Source organism: Chiloscyllium plagiosum, unplaced genomic scaffold, assembly GCF_037043375.1.
Source record: "Chiloscyllium plagiosum isolate Xiang-an unplaced genomic scaffold, Cpla_swu_hap1 HiC_scaffold_6, whole genome shotgun sequence".
Lineage (NCBI taxonomy): Eukaryota > Metazoa > Chordata > Chondrichthyes > Orectolobiformes > Hemiscylliidae > Chiloscyllium > Chiloscyllium plagiosum.
In genome coordinates, this window is record NW_028270144.1 from 8,795,369 (window position 1) to 8,812,837 (window position 17,469).

Consider the following 17,469-nt stretch of genomic DNA (forward strand, 5'->3'; position numbering starts at 1 on the left):
CACCGTGCCCCCTTTCAGCTTTGTGATTGAATGTACCCAGTGTCATCCTCATCCTGATGGCCATCTCTGTGTGCAGCTACATCAAGCTATGTGCGGGTCTTCAGTACACGAATACCAAGCATCACTGTGTACCAAGATTCCACCTGTTCCCGGTGTTGCGAAGGATGGGACTACAGTGCCACAGATCACTCTGAGTAGCTCAATATCCTTCATGGAGAAATTTGCAAAGAGGAACATCTTTGACCACAGATCCATCAGGAAGTGGTCAGAACATAATATTCTCAAGACTCTGTGGGAAAAGGAGAGGCTTCTTCCCTGAGCAGACTGTTAAGGTCTCTTGTGGGATTTCCTCATTAACAAATTTCCAACAAGCATCAAGACATGATGATGAAAAAGGCCCTATCTGTGCGATCCTTCATGTACACCCGGGCTCTCTGCGCTACCACACCCTGCCCTTGAAGTGGCTACGGGGGATGGGGTGTTAGAGACTGTCACACATTGCCCTCTGGAATGTCCCTTATCAAAGGAAGAGAGAATGATCAAAGTTTATCCCAAGCAACTTCACTTGGGACTCTGTGCTCTACAGTCTGTTCCTTGGGGACACACACAGAGACAAACATCGACTGCAGCTGGAGAACCATCAATTAAGTGAGAGACGCTCATTGGTTTGCCAAAATATGGTTGGTCCTCCAGAGCAAGGAGTTGACCTCAACCGAGTGTTGCAGACTGGGACATTCCAAGGTCCAGGACTACGTGCTGCAGGATGCACTAAAGCTTGGGGCAGCTGCCACCAAGGCGCAGTGGGGAAAGACTACCTTGTAAGGTCTTTCTACCCAAGTAGAATAGGGGTCTATTCAGTTAGCGGGCCCTCCTGATGCCTCAAATGTGTGTAAATATAAAATTGTATAAGTAAGAATGCCTTAGGTTTGTTTGTGCTCCATATGTAAAGACTGTACAGAACAAACTGGTCTTGTGATCATGTTGAGAGTATGTCAAGATATTTTTATGAATAAAGCACATTTTTGAAACTCAAAAAAACTTCAAATATATATCAATAGTGTCCTGCATAAGTAAGAAATGCCTTTGGGTATGTTTGTTGGAGAAAAAAAATGTGTATAAACACCTGTGGGTCAAGAATCTACGTATTCAATCACATGAATACCTAAGTCAGAAACCCATGACTTTGTGTTGATGTTATCCTTGAATCAGGGATCAGCCAACTTCCCTTGTTTTTATTGGGATAGTGAAGAGAGGTTGCCAGTTTCAATGGTTTGTGGATGGGCTGGTGATCAAATAGTTACTTTATGCTGAATGGTACAAAATCGCTTGAATATTGTTGCAACTGCCGCTATCATGGCAAACTGTTTGAATTGGGGATAATTATTAACAGAAGCTGAGTTTAAATATATTTGTATATAGAATTTAAACATCCAGCTGGGCTTGAGCTGAATAAAATAAAGACAGATGTTAAGTTAAGGTCAGAAATGAGGCAACACCAGTTAAGAGTCCAAGAGGTTCATTTGAAATCACTTCACCTGACGAAGGAGAAGTGCTTTGAAAGTTTGTGATTTCAAATAAACCTGTTGGATTATAACCTGGTGTCATGTGATTTTTGATCGAGTCCACCCCAGTCCGACACCATAACCTTCACATCAATGTTAGATTATTAACTGCATAACAAATGCAATAATAGTCTAAATTAATTCATTCAGAACTGTTTCAAATGAGGATATAGAACATAGAACATAGAAAAGTACAGCCCAGAACAGGCCCTTCGGCCAACGATGTTGTGCCAAGGATTATTCTAAATCTAAAATAAAATAACCTAACCTAACCTCTACACCCCTCAATTCACTGCTGTCCATGTGCATGTCCAGCAGTCACTTAAATGTTTCTAATGACTCTGCTTCCACCACCACTGCTGACAACTCATTCCATGCATTCACAACTCACTGTGTAAAGAACCTACCTCTGATGTCTCCTTTATACCTTTCTCCTAATATCTTAAAAATATGACCTGCTCTGGGCAAATGTCTCTGGCTATTGACGCTATCCATGCCTCTGATGACCTCGTATACCTCGACCAGGTCACCTGTCTTCCTCCTTCTCTCCAGAGAGAAAAGTCCGTGCTCAGTCAACCTCTCTTATAAAAAATCTTAAAGTAAGGGAACACTTAGGAAGCAGCGATCATAATATGGTAAGAGTTCAGTCTGCAGTTTGAAAGAGAGAAGGCAAAATCGGATGTAATGGTGTTACAGTTAAATAAAGGTAATTATGAGGGCATGAGAGAGGAACTGACGAAAATAGACTGGAAGCAGAGCCTAGCAGGGAAGGCAGTAGAGCAAAAATGGCAGGAGTTTGTGGGTAAAATTGAGGACACTATACAGAGGTTCATCCCCAAGAAGAGAAAGATTATCCGGGGAGGGATTAGACAGCCATGGCTGACAAAGGAAGTCAGGAAATCTATCAAAGAAAAAGAGAGAGCCTATAAAGTGGCCAAGAGCACTGGGAAATCAGAAGATTGGGAAGGCTACAAAAACAAACAGAAGATAACAAAGAGAGAAATAAGGAAAGAGAGGATCAAATATGAAGGGAGGCTAGCCAGTAATATTAGAAATGATAGTAAAAGTTTCTTTCAATACATAAGAAACAAACGACAGGCAAGAGTAGACATTGGGCCACTTCAAACTGATGCTGGAAGCCTAGTGATGGGAGATAAGGAAATAGCAGGAGAACTTAATAAGTACTTTACGTCAGTCTTCACAGTGGAAGACATGAGTAATATCCCAACAATTAAAGGGAGTCGGGGGCTGAGTTGAGTATGGTTGCCATTACAAAAGAGAAAGTGCTAGAAAAGCTAAAAGATCTTAAAATTGATAAATCTCCTGGCCCTGATGGGTTACATCCTAGAGTTCTGAGGGAGGTGGCTGAGGAAATAGCGGAGGCATTGGTTGAAATCTTTCAAAAGTCACTGGAGTCAGGGAAAGTCCCAGATGATTGGAAGATCGCTGTTGTAACCCCCTTGTTCAAGAAAGGATCAAGGCAAAAGATGGAAAATTATAGGCCAATTAGCCAAACCTCGGTTGTTGGTAAAGTTCTAGAATCCATCATTAAGGATGAGGTTTCTAAATTCTTGGAAGAGCAGGGTCGGATTAGAACAAGTCAACATGGATTTAGTAAGGGGAGGTCATGCCTGACAAACCTGTTGGAGTTCTTTGAAGAGGTGAAAAATAGGTTAGACTGGAGAAACCCAGTGGATGTGGTCTACCTAGACTTCCAAAAGGCCTTTGATAAGGTGCCACATGGGAGGCTGCTGAGCAAGGTGAGGGCCCATGGTGTTCGAGGTGAGCTACTGGTATGGATTGAGGATTGGCTGTCTGACAGAAGGCAGAGAGTTGGGATAAAAGGTTCTTTTTCGGAATGGCAGCCGGTGACAAGCGGTGTCCCGCAGGGTTCAGTGTTGGGGCTGCAGCTGTTCACGTTATATATTAATGATCTGGATGAAGGGACTGGGGGCATTCTAGCGAAGTTTGCCGATGATACAAAGTTAGGTGGACAGGCAGGTAGTACTGAGGAAGTGGGGAGGCTGCAGAAGGATCTATACAGTTTGGAGGAGTGGTCCAGGAAATGGCTGATGGAATTCAATGTGAGCAAATGCGAGGTCTTGCACTTTGGAAAAAAGAATAGAAGCATGGATTACTTTCTAAACGGTGAGAAAATTCGTAAAGCCAAAGTACAGAGGGATCTGGGAGTGCTAGTTGAGGATTCTCTAAAGGTAAACATGCAGGTTGAGTCCGTGATTAAGAAAGCGAATGCAATGTTGTCATTGATCTCAAGAGGGTTGGAATATAAAAGGACTGTTGTGCTACTGAGACTTTATAAAGCTCTGGTTAGGCCCCATTTGGAGCACTGTGTCCAGTTTTGGGACCCACACCTCAGGAAGGACATACTGGCACTGGAGCGTGTTCAGCGGAGATTCACACGGATGATCCCTGGAATGGTAGGTCTAACATATGAGGAATGGCTGAGGATCCTGGGATTGCATTCATTGGAGTTTAGAAGATTAAGGGGAGATCTAATAGAAACTTACAAGATAATACATGGCTTGGAAAGGGTGGACGCTAGGAAATTGTTTCCATTAGGCGAGGAGACTAGGACCCGTGGACACAGCCTTAGAATTAGAGGGGGTAAATTCAGAACAGAAATGCGGAGACATTTGTTCAGCCAGAGTGGTGGGCCTGTGGAATTCATTGCCACAGAGTGCAGTGGAGGCTGGGACGCTAAATGTCTTCAAGGCAGAAATTGATAAATTATTGTTGTCACAAGGAATTAAGGGCTACGGGGAGAATGCGGGTAAGTGGAGTTGAAATGCCCATCAGCCATGATTGAATGGCGGAGTGGACTCGATGGGCCGAATGGCCTTACTTCCGCTCCAATGTCTTATGGTCTTATGGACATGCTTTCCAGTGTTCAGGAAGCATTCTGGTAAACCTTCTTTGTAACCTTTCCAAAGCCTCCGTATCTTTCCTATAATCGGGCGACCAGAACTGGACAAAATATTCCAAGTGTGGTCTCACCAGGGTTTTGTAGAGCTGCAGCAAAACCTCATTGCTCTTAAACTCGATCCCCCAGTTAATGAAAGCTAGAACACCACATGCTTTCTTAACAACCCTATCCACTTGGCACCACCTGTTTCTACCTCCTGCCCAAAATCCACAAACCTGACTGCCCCGGCCGACCCATTGTCTCAGCCTGCTCCTGCCCCACTGAACTCATCTCTGCGTACCTTGACAGGGTCCTGTCCCCCTTAGTCCAAGAACTCACCACCTACGTTCGGGACACCACCCACGCCCTCCACCTCCTCCATGATTTTCGCTTCCCCGGCCCCCAACGCCTTATAAGGACATCCAGTCCTTATACATCTCCATCCCCCATCACAAAGGCCTCAAAGCCCTCTGCTTCTTCCTTTCCCGCCGAACCAAACGGTACCCTTCCACTGACACCCTCCTTCAACTGACTGAACTGGTCCTCACTCTGAACAACTTCTCTTTCCAATCCTCCCACTTCCTCCAAACCAAAGGAGTAGCCATGGGCACCCGCATGGGCCCCAGCTATGCCTGCCTCTTCGTAGGATATGTGGAACAGTCCACCTTCTGCAGCTACACTGGCACCATCCCCCACCTTTTCCTCCGCTACATCAATGACTGTATCGGCGCTACCTCGTGCTCCCACGAGGAGGTTGAACAGTTCATCCACTTTATCAACACCTTCCATCCCAACCTCAAATTTACCTGGACTGTCTCAGACTCCTCCCTCCTCTTCCTAGACCTCTCCATTTCTTTCTCGGACGACCAACTCAACACGGACGTTTACTATAAACCGACCGACTCCCACAGCTACCTAGATTACACCTCCTCCCACCCTGCTCCCTATAAAAATGCCATCCCATATTTCCAATTCCTTCGCCACCGCTGCATCTGCTCCCAGGAGGACCAATTCCAATACCGAACGACCCAGATGGCCTCCTTCTTCAAAGACCGTAATTTCCCCTCAGACGTGATTGACGATGCTCTCCACCGCATCTCCTCCGCTTCCCGCTCCTCCGCCCTTAAACCCCGTCCCTCCAATCGCCACTAAGATAGAACCCCACTGGTCCTCACCTACCACCCCACCAACCTCCAGATACATTGTATCATCCTTCGTCATTTCCGCCACCTCCAAACAGACCCCACCACCAAGGATATATTTCCCTCCCCTCCCCTATCATCATTCCGGAAGGGCCACTCCCTCCGCGACTCCCTCGTTAGGTCCACATCCCCCACCAACCCAACCTCCACTCCCGGCACCTTCCCTTGCAACCGCAAGAAATGCAAAACTTGCGCCCACACCTCCCCCCTCACTTCCCTCCAAGGCCCCAAGGGATCCTTCTATATCTGTCACAAATTCACCTGCACCTCCACACACATCATTTACTGCATCCACTGCACCCGATGTAGCCTCCTCTACATTGGGGAGACAGGCCGCCTACTTGTGGAACATTTCAGAGAACACCTCTGGGACATCCGCACCAACCAACCCAACCGCCCCGTGGCTGAACACTTTAACTCCCCCTCCCACTCTGCCAAGGACATGCAGGTCCTTGGCCTCCTCCATCGCAGACCATGGCAACACGACACCTGAAGGAAGAGTGCCTCATCTTCCGCCTAGGAACCCTCCAACCACAAGGGATGAATGCAGATTTCTCCAGCTTCCTCATTTCCCCTCCCCCCACCTTTTCTCAGTCCCAACCCTCGGACTCAGCACCGCCTTCTTGACCTGCAATCTTCTTCCTGACCTCTCCGCCCCCACCCCATCTCCGGCCTATCACCCTCACCTTAACCTCCTTCCACCTATCGCATTCCCAACACCCCTCCCCCAAGTCTCTCCTCCCTACCTCTTATCTTAGCCTGCTTGGCACACCCTCCTCATTCCTGAAGAAGGGCTTATGCCCGAAATGTTGATTCTCTTGCTCCTTTGATGCTGCCTGACCTGCTGCGCTTTTCCAGCAACACATTTTTCAGCTCTATCCACTTGGGTGGCAACTTTGAGGGATCTATGCACTTGAACATCAAGATCCCTCTCTTCCTTCAAACTGTCAAGAATCTTGTCTTTAATCCTATATTCATCATTCAAGTTTGACCTTCCAAAATGCATCATTTTGCATTTATCCACATTGAACTCCATCTGCCAATTCTCAGCCCAGCTCTGCATCCTACCTATGTCACGCTGCAGCTTGCAATAGCCCTCAATGCTATCAACCTTTGTGTCATCTGCAAATTTACTAACCCACTCCTCAACCTCCTCATACATGTCATTTATAAAAACTACAAAGAGCAGAGGCCCAAGAACAGAGCCCTGTGGTACACCATTCACCACTGACCTCCAGGCAGAATGCTTTCCATCTACAACCACTCTTTGCCTTCTGTCAGCCAACCAATTCTGAATCCAGACAGCCAAATTTCCCTGTATCCCATACCTCCTGACTGTATGAATGAGCCTACCTTGGGGAACCTTATCAAATGTCCTGCTGAATTCCATATACACCACACCGTCAACCTTTCTCGTCTCCTTCTCAAAGAACTCAATAAGTTTTGTGAGGCATGACCTGCCCCTCACAAAGCCATGCTGACTGCCTTTAATCATGCTATGCTTTTTCAAATAGTCATAAATCCTATCCCTCAGAATTCTTTCCAAAACCTTGCTGACCACAGACGTAAGACTGACTGGTCTGTAATTGCCAAGGATTTCCCTATTCCCCTTCTTGAAAAGAGAAACAGCATTTGCCTCCCTCCAATATAACTCTATTGGAGAATGAGGAAGCAAAGATCTTCACCAGCGGCTTAGCAACCTTCTTTCTCACAGGTCCACACCGTCCCTCGGAAGAGCAACCCACCCAGACCCATTCCCCTACGTTTACCCTTTCACCGAACACGACAGGCAATTTAGCATGGCCAATTCACCTAACCTGCACATTGTTTGGACTGTGGGAGGAAACCAGAGGAAACTCATGCCGACACGAGAGAATGTGCAAACTCCAGGCAGTAATTGAATCCGGGTCTCTGGCGCTGTGAGGCAGCAGTGCTAACCACTGTGCCACCGTGCCACATCAGTTTTCTGGACACAGTCCTTTTACCCATCACCCTGCACATTGCTCCTGTCTAAGCAATCGCCCAATGCTCTCTTGGAAGCTGCTTGGAAGGAACTAAATCATATTTTCATTGACAAAACAATTGCACTCGGAACAAGAAACAGTGAGAATGGGGAGAAAAAAAGGCTGTCGAGTCCATATAAAATGCAAACACTTCAGTAAAAACTGAAACACAGTTCATTCAGAACCAATTGCAGAAGATCAATTAAAGAAAATGAAGGTATTTCACAGTCAAATTTCAGCCTAAGACGTTTTATATTGTACAGAACTAGAAATACAGTAAAATCTTTTCTCATTAACATAACATTTGTGAGGATGATAATAAATCTAGTGTAAAAGATGGAAAATGAAGGCAGACCATCAGTATCTTGTTAGTGGGTCTAGACAACTGCTGGGTACAAGTGGAAACTAAGGAATAAAATCATAGTAGGGTTCAAAAGAAAGAAATTTCTGAAACTTTTTTGTTTTGAAATCATCAGGATATGCACAGGATGACAAAATTGAAATAATCATCATTATTTATACCACAGAAGAAATGGTTGCAGATTGATTGACAACTTAGCTCATGGTGTTGTAGGGAGAAAAACTTGGCTAACTATAAGTGCACAGGTAATTCAAACATATCCTTTTAATTCCAGAGAACAGATATTTGCATATAAATGTAAATTCCATCTTGTCTTATGTCAGCCTGAAAAAGTCTGTATGTGTTCGTACATGACTGAATACAATAAACATCATAAACTGTGATGATATGATGAGGATTTGGTGGATGGTTAAAATCAGATCATGTGAGAGTCAGATCTAAAGCTGCGTCCTCTTAGTAGTGTTTGTAAGTCATGTATAACTTATAATCTGTACAAAGTTCCAGAAATGTAATACACTACATTTTGAGTGAAATGAGGAGAAACTTCATTACTCAAGAGATTGTTAGAATTTGGTCTAAACTGTCTGAGAGAGTGGCAGAGGCTGATGCCAGAAGAGATTTCAAAAGACAGCTGGATAAACATTTGCAAGTGCCAAATTTACATGGCTCCAGAATAGGGCTGGAGAATGGGACTAGCTGATTGAATCAAATGTTTGCAAAGTACAGACTGTAATCAGTCAGCCTGCACTTTCAAAACATCAAAAGAAGCTTGTTAGATATTCTTCGTCAGGTGACCAGCACTTGTTGAACAAGGTTATAGTTCAACAGCTTTATTTGGAAGCACCAGCTTTCAGAGCGCTGCTCCTTCATCAGGTAGTTGTGGAGCAGGATTGTAAGACACAGACTTTATAGCAAGAGATTAGTGTTATGCAACTGAAATGATATATTGAACAAGCCTAGATTGTTGTTAAGCCTTCCATCTTCAAGAATGGGTTGCAGGTTACGTTTCATTAATATGTAAATCCCAGAACTTCCTTTAAGTCACATTCTTACCGTTTTATAAAAAAAGTGACAGCACAGCTCAGAAAACGCATTAAAGGTGTGAGATTAGAGTCTGTCTGTATCCCAATCTTTAGTCAGAATGGTTCTATTTCCAAAGTGGAATTTACTAAATATGACATGGATTGACTGCCTGTAGATTGTACATCTTTTGTGCAAAATAGAATGTATCTGCAAATATAATTCTGCAAATACAAATTCACCCCATAGACTTATATGTGCGTGCTTGAGAGAGAGAGAGAAAGGGAGAGACAGAAGGAGAGAGAGAGAGAGAGAGAGAGAGAGAGAGAGGGAGGGGGAGAGAGAGAGAGAGAATGTGAGTGTGTGTGTGTGTGGTTGTGAGTGTGAGTGCACACGAGGGACAGTGTTTGCGTGCATGCAAGCTTGGTAGAGTGTGTGTGTGGATGTGATGGAATATAAGCCTATGAGAGGGTGTGTGCATTGGGGATGCATGTACGTTTGTGTGTGTGTGTGCGTATATGAGAGGGAGCATATGTATAAGAGACGGTCTGTGTGAGTATGTAAGACTGTGTGTGTGAGAGAGTGTATAGTGTAGTGCGGTCACCTGTAGTGTGACATGAACGCAAAGTCCCAGTTGAGGCTATCCCCATGGGTACTGAACTTGGCTATCAGCCTCTGCTCGGTCACTTTGCGTTGTTGCCTATCCTGAAGTCCACCTTGAGGCTAAATATCCCTGACCGCTGAAGTGTTCCCCCAACTGGGAGGGAACGCCCCTGTCTGGCGATTGTTGCATGGTTTCCATTCATCCATTGTCGTAGTGTCTGTTTGGTATACCAATGTACCATGCCTTGGGGGTTCCTTGCCTGCAGCTTATGAGATAGACAACATTGGCCAAGCCACATGAGTACCTGCCGCATACATGGTGGGTGATGTCTCCACGGGTAATTGTGGCATCCGTGTTGACTCTCTGACACGCCTTACACTGGTTGCTATGGCAGGGTTGTATGGTGTTATCCTGAAGGCTGGGCAGTTTGGTGCAAACAATGGTCTGTTTAAGTTTTGGCAGTTGTTTAAAAGCGAGAAGTGGAGTGTGGGGAAGGCCTTGGCCAACACATTGGCGAGACCGAGCAGACATTATGATAATGGACGAATGGACACCGCGCCACAATCAGGGTGTTCCCTCGCAGAGGGCGAACACTTCAGCAGTCAGGGACATTAGGCCTGAGATCTTTGGGTGACCGTCCTTCAAGGTAGACTGTGGGACAAGCAGCAACGCAAAGTGGCTGAGCGGAGGCTAATAGCCAAGACCTGTACCCATTAGGATGGCCTCAACTGGGACCTTGGGTTCATGTCACATTACAGGTGACCCAATTGCATCATACACTCACTCTCACTCACACACACACTCTTACATACTCAACACTCACGCAGATGCTCTCTCATACAAACAATCCCTCTCATACACAGACACGTTTACTCGCCACACTCACACCCACACACACCCTCTCACAGGCTTATGCTCCATCACACGCACATGCACACACTTTATCACAAATGCACTCTCTCATGTACACTCACACTCTCTCGCTCTCTCTCTCTCTCTCACATGCACACACATAAATGTCTATGGGGTGAATTTGTATTTGCAGAATTATATTTGCAGATACATTCTATTTTGCTCAAAAGATGCACAATCTACAGATAGTCAATGCAGGCAGTCATTGTAAATTCCACTTTGAAAATAGAATCAGTCTGACTAAAGTTTGGGATACAGACAGACTGTAGTTTCACACATTTAATGCATTGTCTAAGCTAAGATGTCACCTTTGCTTTTATAAAACATTGTTATCTCCAGAACGTGACTTAAAGGAAGTTCTGGGATTTTCATATTAATGAACTGAAACCTGCAATCCATTCAAAAAGGTAAAAGACTTAACAACCATCTAGGTTTGCTCAATATATCATTTCAGTTGCATGACACTGTAATCTCTTGCTATAAATTCTGTGTCTGATAGTCTGCTCTACAACCACCTGATGAAGGAGCAGCGCTCCGAATGCTAGTGCTTTCAAATAAAGCTGCTGGACTATAACCTGGTGTTGTGTGCTTTTTAACTTAAACCTAAGTGCATTTGCAGCTACACTGACATATAGTTTAAGATAAACAGTTGAGCCTGTAACATTGCTTGGAAGCAGCAAACATTTACAGGCAGGTAGATGTTCTTTATGAATAAAATGAGTATTTTAAAGCCTTGCACCTTTCTTTTGAGCTAACTTGGAGCTTTGAGAGTCAAGGGATCACTGCTGTTTTCTCCATGGCAATATCTAGGCCAAGCAGAATTGACTTGTCAAAGAATCAATAACTTTTTCTCCCACAGCTTGAAATTTCTTCATCTATCCTGATGACTACAAGATGAAAAGCTTCAGCGACGTACATCTGTTTTCAGTCATATTCAAGTCCTGTACTACAAAGTGAAATCTTCTGTAATACACAATCTATGCATATGTCCACAGACCAAACACTTATCCTGTCAGAGATGAAAACATGCAATTTTACAGTCAGAGTATATTAAGCATTGTCTCATCACAAACAAGAAGTGTAGTCGGTAAATGAAAAAATCAGTAATGGATATGGAGGGAAATATGAATCAGATTATGCCATGACTGTGCTGGGAGGAGATAAAACATTGAAGGCTGTGAGATATCATAAGGGGGTATGTCAGAATGTGGTATAAAACATAATTAATGAACATGTAAAACAAATCATAGTTGATAAATTTATCACCAAAACAAGCTTACATTAGACACACAGATATAACCACACACTGTATTCCCACTGGTCTTGTGTAAATGAACTTATTAGATATACAACAGTCTGGCTTTCTCATGTAAGCGATTGAATTCTATCATTACTTCTATTAATTTAATAGTATAATGTAGACCTTTCAGTATTTCCTCACCCTCACAATTGTATTTGAGGTTAAGCATGTTAGACAATATCCTTTAAAATCCCAACACACTGGTCCCATGATGTTGTCTACTGCAACACCACTCAGTATAAGCCTTGTGTAAGGACATTCTGCAATTGGAATCAATGAATTCCAATGCAGGACATTCAGCCATTAAGTCCACGCCAAGCCTTCAAAAAGCATCCACCCCAGGCCTACCCTCCATACCCAATAACACAGCATTTCCCATGGTTAATCCACCTAACCTGCAAACCTGGGAGGAAGCCCACACTGACCTATGGAAAATGTGCAAACTCCATGCAGACAGTCACCTGAGGATGGAATCAAATCCAGGTCCCTGGCATTGTAAGGCGGTGGTGTTAACCACTGAGCCACCCCTCAACTGCCACACTTTCCTTCACCTGGTTCAGAATTAATTACACAGTTGAACTGGATTAATCTTATTGTCACATATATTCAAAAGAGTGTCGTGAAAAGTTTACAGTCACCGCATCACAGTGACATCTTTGGTACAAAGGTACTGAGGTACAAATACTCAGGATTGCGTTTTTAAGAATACAAAGTATAAAAGTAAAGAAATAACAAGACCAGCATTATAGGACATAAGAATAAATTAGAAAAATAAGGAAGTGAAAAGTTCAGAATACCAGTCTTTCCAGCCCAGTCCATGCCAGCCCCCAGACTCAAGGGAGACCTCCACAGCTTCACCATTGCCTGTGCCAGACCCACTAATTGTAGGAGTCGCCCCACTATAGGTACCATCTTTTCACTGCAAGGCCCTCTTTGCTGACACCATCGAGCCCACACTCACACCGTAACCAAGAGTCCCAGGCTCTGGGGCCTGACCAGGCCATCACAAGAGCCACGGGTCCCAGTTCAGCTGCACATGCTGCCGTGCCGACGCCGCCATCTTGTCCCCGATCATTCCGCTCTGATCGCTGGAGCAGCTTTGCTGCCACTACCGAACACTGGGGGAACACACTCGTTGTTGCCAGCCTCTTTGTGGGCGGCACGGTGGCACAGTGGTTAGCACTGTTGCCTCACAGCGCCAGAGACCCGGGTTCAATTCCCGCCTCAGGCGACTGACTGTGTAGAGTTTGCACGTTCTCCCCGTGTCTGCGTGGGTTTCCTCCGGGTGCTCCGGTTTCCTCCCACAGTCCAAAGATGTGCAGGTTAGGTGAATTGGCCATGCTAAATTGCCTGCAGTGTTAGGTATAGGGGTAAATGTAGGGGTATGGGTGGGTTGCGCTTCGGCGGGTCGGTGTGGACTTGTTGGGCTGAAGGGCCTGTTTCCATACTGTAATGTAATGTAATCTAATCTAATCGCTGGAAGAATATCCGCGCTACCTCTGTCTCCAATCGCTGGGAAATGTCTCACCCACGACTCTGCTCGCGGCCCTCTCTTGCCGCCACGCCAGTGTTGCTGACCAACCCGCTACATACAAAAAAGTAAAAAACAAAGACTAAAAGAAAAGAACAATAAAGCAAAAGAGAGGAGCAGAAGCAAAAATAAAAAGAAGGAAAGCAGATGGGAGTGGATAGGCCCCACGCACGATCCCACACACCTGTTCCCATACTTATATGCTGCACTGGTAGATGGCTGCACTTGATGTGCATCCCTTTTTTAACATCTGCATTGACAGGGTCCTAATTGCACATGCAAAATTTTTCCTTTTGCAGGTTTTGCATGCAGAGATTTGAGGTAGAACCTGTTTTTTTTTTCAGTCTAAGGCCTCAGTTTTCATTCCTGATTTGGGTGCAAAAGAAATCCTGGCTCAGTAAATCCAACATTTGAAAAGTAACACTTCACGAGTCTTGATGAAGGCTTCAGCCTGAAAGTTGACACTCTTGCTCTGCAGATGCTGCCTGACCCACTATGCTTTTTCCAAAGGCACACACATGTATTTGATAATTTTTTTAAAATTCCTTTTCCATTTGGGCCCTTGAAGACAGAAACAGAGGAATATATTACGGGGAACAAAGAAATGGCAGAAGAATTGAATTGGTACTTCAGATCAGTGTTCACTGGGGAAGACACAAGCAATCTCCCTGAGGTAACAGTGGCTGAAGGACCTGAACTGAAGGGAATTTATATTTGCCAGGAATTGGTGTTGGAGAGACTGTTAGGTCTGAAGGTTGATAAGTCCCCGGAGCCTGATGGTCTACATCCAAGGGTACTGAAGGAGGTGGCTCGAGAAATCGTGGATGCATTGGTAATTATTTTCCAGAGTTCGATAGATTCGGGATCAGTTCCTGTGGATTGGAGGGTGGCTAATGTTGTACCACTTTTTAAGAAAGGAGCGAGAGAGAAAGCAGGAAATTATAGACCAGTTAGTTTGATCTCAGTGATGGGAAAGATGCTGGAGTCTATTATAAAGGATGAAATTACGACATATCTGAATAGTAGTAACAGGATAGGTCAGAGTCAGCATGGATTTATGAAGGGGAATCATGCTTGACTAATCTTCTGGAATTTTTTGAGGATGTAACTGAAGATGGACGAGGGAGATCCAGTAGATGTAGTGTACCTGGACTTTCAGAAAGCTTTTGATAAAGTCCCACATAGGAGGTTAGTGAGCAACATTAGGGCGCATGGTATTGGGAGCAAAGTACTAACTTTGGTTGAAAGTTGGTTGGCTGACAGGAAACAAAGAGTAGTGATAAACGGCTCCATTTCGGAATGGCAGGCAGTGACCAGTGGGGTACCGCAGGGATCAGTGCTGGGACCGCAGCTTTTTACAATATATATTAATGATATAGAAGATGGTATTAGTAATAACATTAGCACATTTGCTGATGATACTAAGCTGGGTGGCAGGGCGAAATGTGAGGAGGATGTTAGGAGATTACAGGGTGACCTGGACAGATTAGGTGAGTGGTCAGATGCATGACAGATGCAGTTTAATGTGGATAAATGTATGGTTATCCACTTTGGTGGCAAGAACAGGAAGGCAGATTACTACCTAAATGGAATCAATTTAGGTAAAGGGCAGTACAAAGAGATCTGGGTGTTCTTGTGTACCAGTCAATGAAGGTAAGCATGCAGGTACAGCAGGTAGTGAAGAAGGCTAATAGCATGCTGGCTTTCATAACAAGAGGGATTGAGTATAGAAGCAAAGAAGTTCTTCTGCAGCTGTACAGGGCCCTGGTGAGACCACACCTGGAGTATTGTGTGCAGTTCTGGTCTCCAAATTTGAGGAAAGACATTCTGGCTATTGAGGGAGTGCAGCCTAGGTTCACGAGGTCAATTCCGGGAATGGCGGGGCTATCTTACGCTGAAAGACTGGAGCAACTAGGCTTGTATACCCTTGAGTTTAGACGACTGAGAGGGGATCTGATTGAGACATATAAGATTATTAAAGGATTGGACACTCTGGAGGCAGGAAACATGTTTCCACTGATGGGTGAGTGCCAAACCAGAGGACGCAGCTTAAAACTACGGGGTAGACCATTTAGGACAGAGATGAGGAGAAACTTCTTCAACCAGAGGGTGGTGGCTGTGTGGAATGCTCTGCCCCAGAGGGCAGTGGAGGCCCAGTCTCTGGATTCATTTAAGAAAGAGTTGGATAGAGCTCTCAAGGATTGTGGAATCAAGGCTTATGGATATAAAGCAGGAACAGGATACTGATTAAGGATGAGAGAAAGTGAGGGCTGCAGATGCTGGAGATCAGAGCTGAAAATGTGTTGCTGGAAAAGCGCAGCAGGTCAGGCAGCATCCAAGGAACAGGAGAATTGACGTTTCGGGCATAAGCCCTTCTTCAGGGCTGTGAGGTACTGTGAGGTACGAATCCCACAGTACCTTCAGGCTGATTAAGGATGATCAGCAATGATCATATTGAATGGTGGTGCAGGCTCGAAAGGCAGAATGGCCTACTCCTGCACCTATTGTCTATTGTCTATTTCTTTCTTTTTTCATTCCCACCTCGTTCCCCCCCCCCCCCAATACTGCCATACAGCAGCAATGCTCATATTCCTCAGCACCCATGTTTGTGTGTGTGGGTGCAAGATAGAGCAAAAACCACCAAGTGAAAATAACTTTATTAACATTCCATTGCCAGAAAAGACACCCTTGCAGCCAACGAACCAGTTGATAATGTTTTATTGATTTACAACAATTTTAATTCTTTAACAACACTAAACCACCTTTCAATCTGAACCCATTAATTCATAACATCCCTAAACCACATTCTTCTTCATAGTGGCGCTTACAAATAATCACAGCTGTGGGGTTTGACAGCTCTATCTGTATCTATCAATGTAGCCATAGTACTCATGTACTGGTGAAAAATTCTCCTTATGCTTCGCTCCTCCTGCAGAAAAGAATGTGAACAATGAGCCCAAACACACACACACACACACACACACAAACACACACTGACATTTTTAGAAGGGTGTGGTGTTGATGGAATAAAGTTCTTCCACCATTTGAAGGAGCGGGTTATTGAATTGGCAGCACAGCGAGGGGAACATTGAATGGGAGATTGAATATTGTCAGCCATTTAGTGAGAAAATCTCCAAGCAGTTACCTCCAGTTGCACATCAAACAGAAATGTCTTTGTGAAGTCTTGAATGAGGGTGATAGCTCATGACACGAACAAACCTTTGAGTTTTTCTATGCAGCATTGTGACTCCATTATCATGTCAGGACCAAAAGAGGGGGCCCAAGCCCTCAAGCTCTACCAGTACCTCACAGTTCTACTTGAAGGATGAACAGTCACTAGCCTCAGACGATACACCATCACAGTCTAAAGATGTGCATGCTAGGTGAATTGGCCATGCTAAATTGCCCATTCTGTTCAGGGATGTTTAGGTAAGGACCATTAGTCAGGAGAAATGAAAAGTAATAGAATAGGGTGTGGGATATAGGTAAAGTAATGTTACTTCTGCAATCATAATTACTTATGCAAGGTAAATGCACTCACACCAGTGCATAATTGTTTCAACCAAGAGCTGAGTCAACAAGAATGAAAACTATGTGAAGGAAATATATAATTGTTTTTGTATTAGCTAAAATGTGCATACAAGAATGAAACGTGCCTGCAAACAATGCTAGATGTTACAGACAAATAGATAAGGTGCTGTGAGGATGTAGGTTAAGCCAGATATGCCTGTACAAGCAGTAGTTATAAGCATCTGTTTCCCACTTGCGCAAAAACAAAAAAAAAAACAAACCCCAAGTAAAAGGTCATAAGGATCAATATGGTTGGGGAAAGGGAGGAAATGTCACAAGTGGGGGAAATAGATAGCAGTAAAGGAGGATATACCTAACAATGGACCACAGCAGGATGTGGTGAAATGGCCGAGTCAAACTTGTACTTTGTTATGCACAAGGCTGGATAAGGCAAGAGATAAACAATAGTAATGGGCACTGGGATTGGAGGAGTGAATCCTTTATACGATATGTACTTGCTAAACTCTGGGTGTCTATTCTA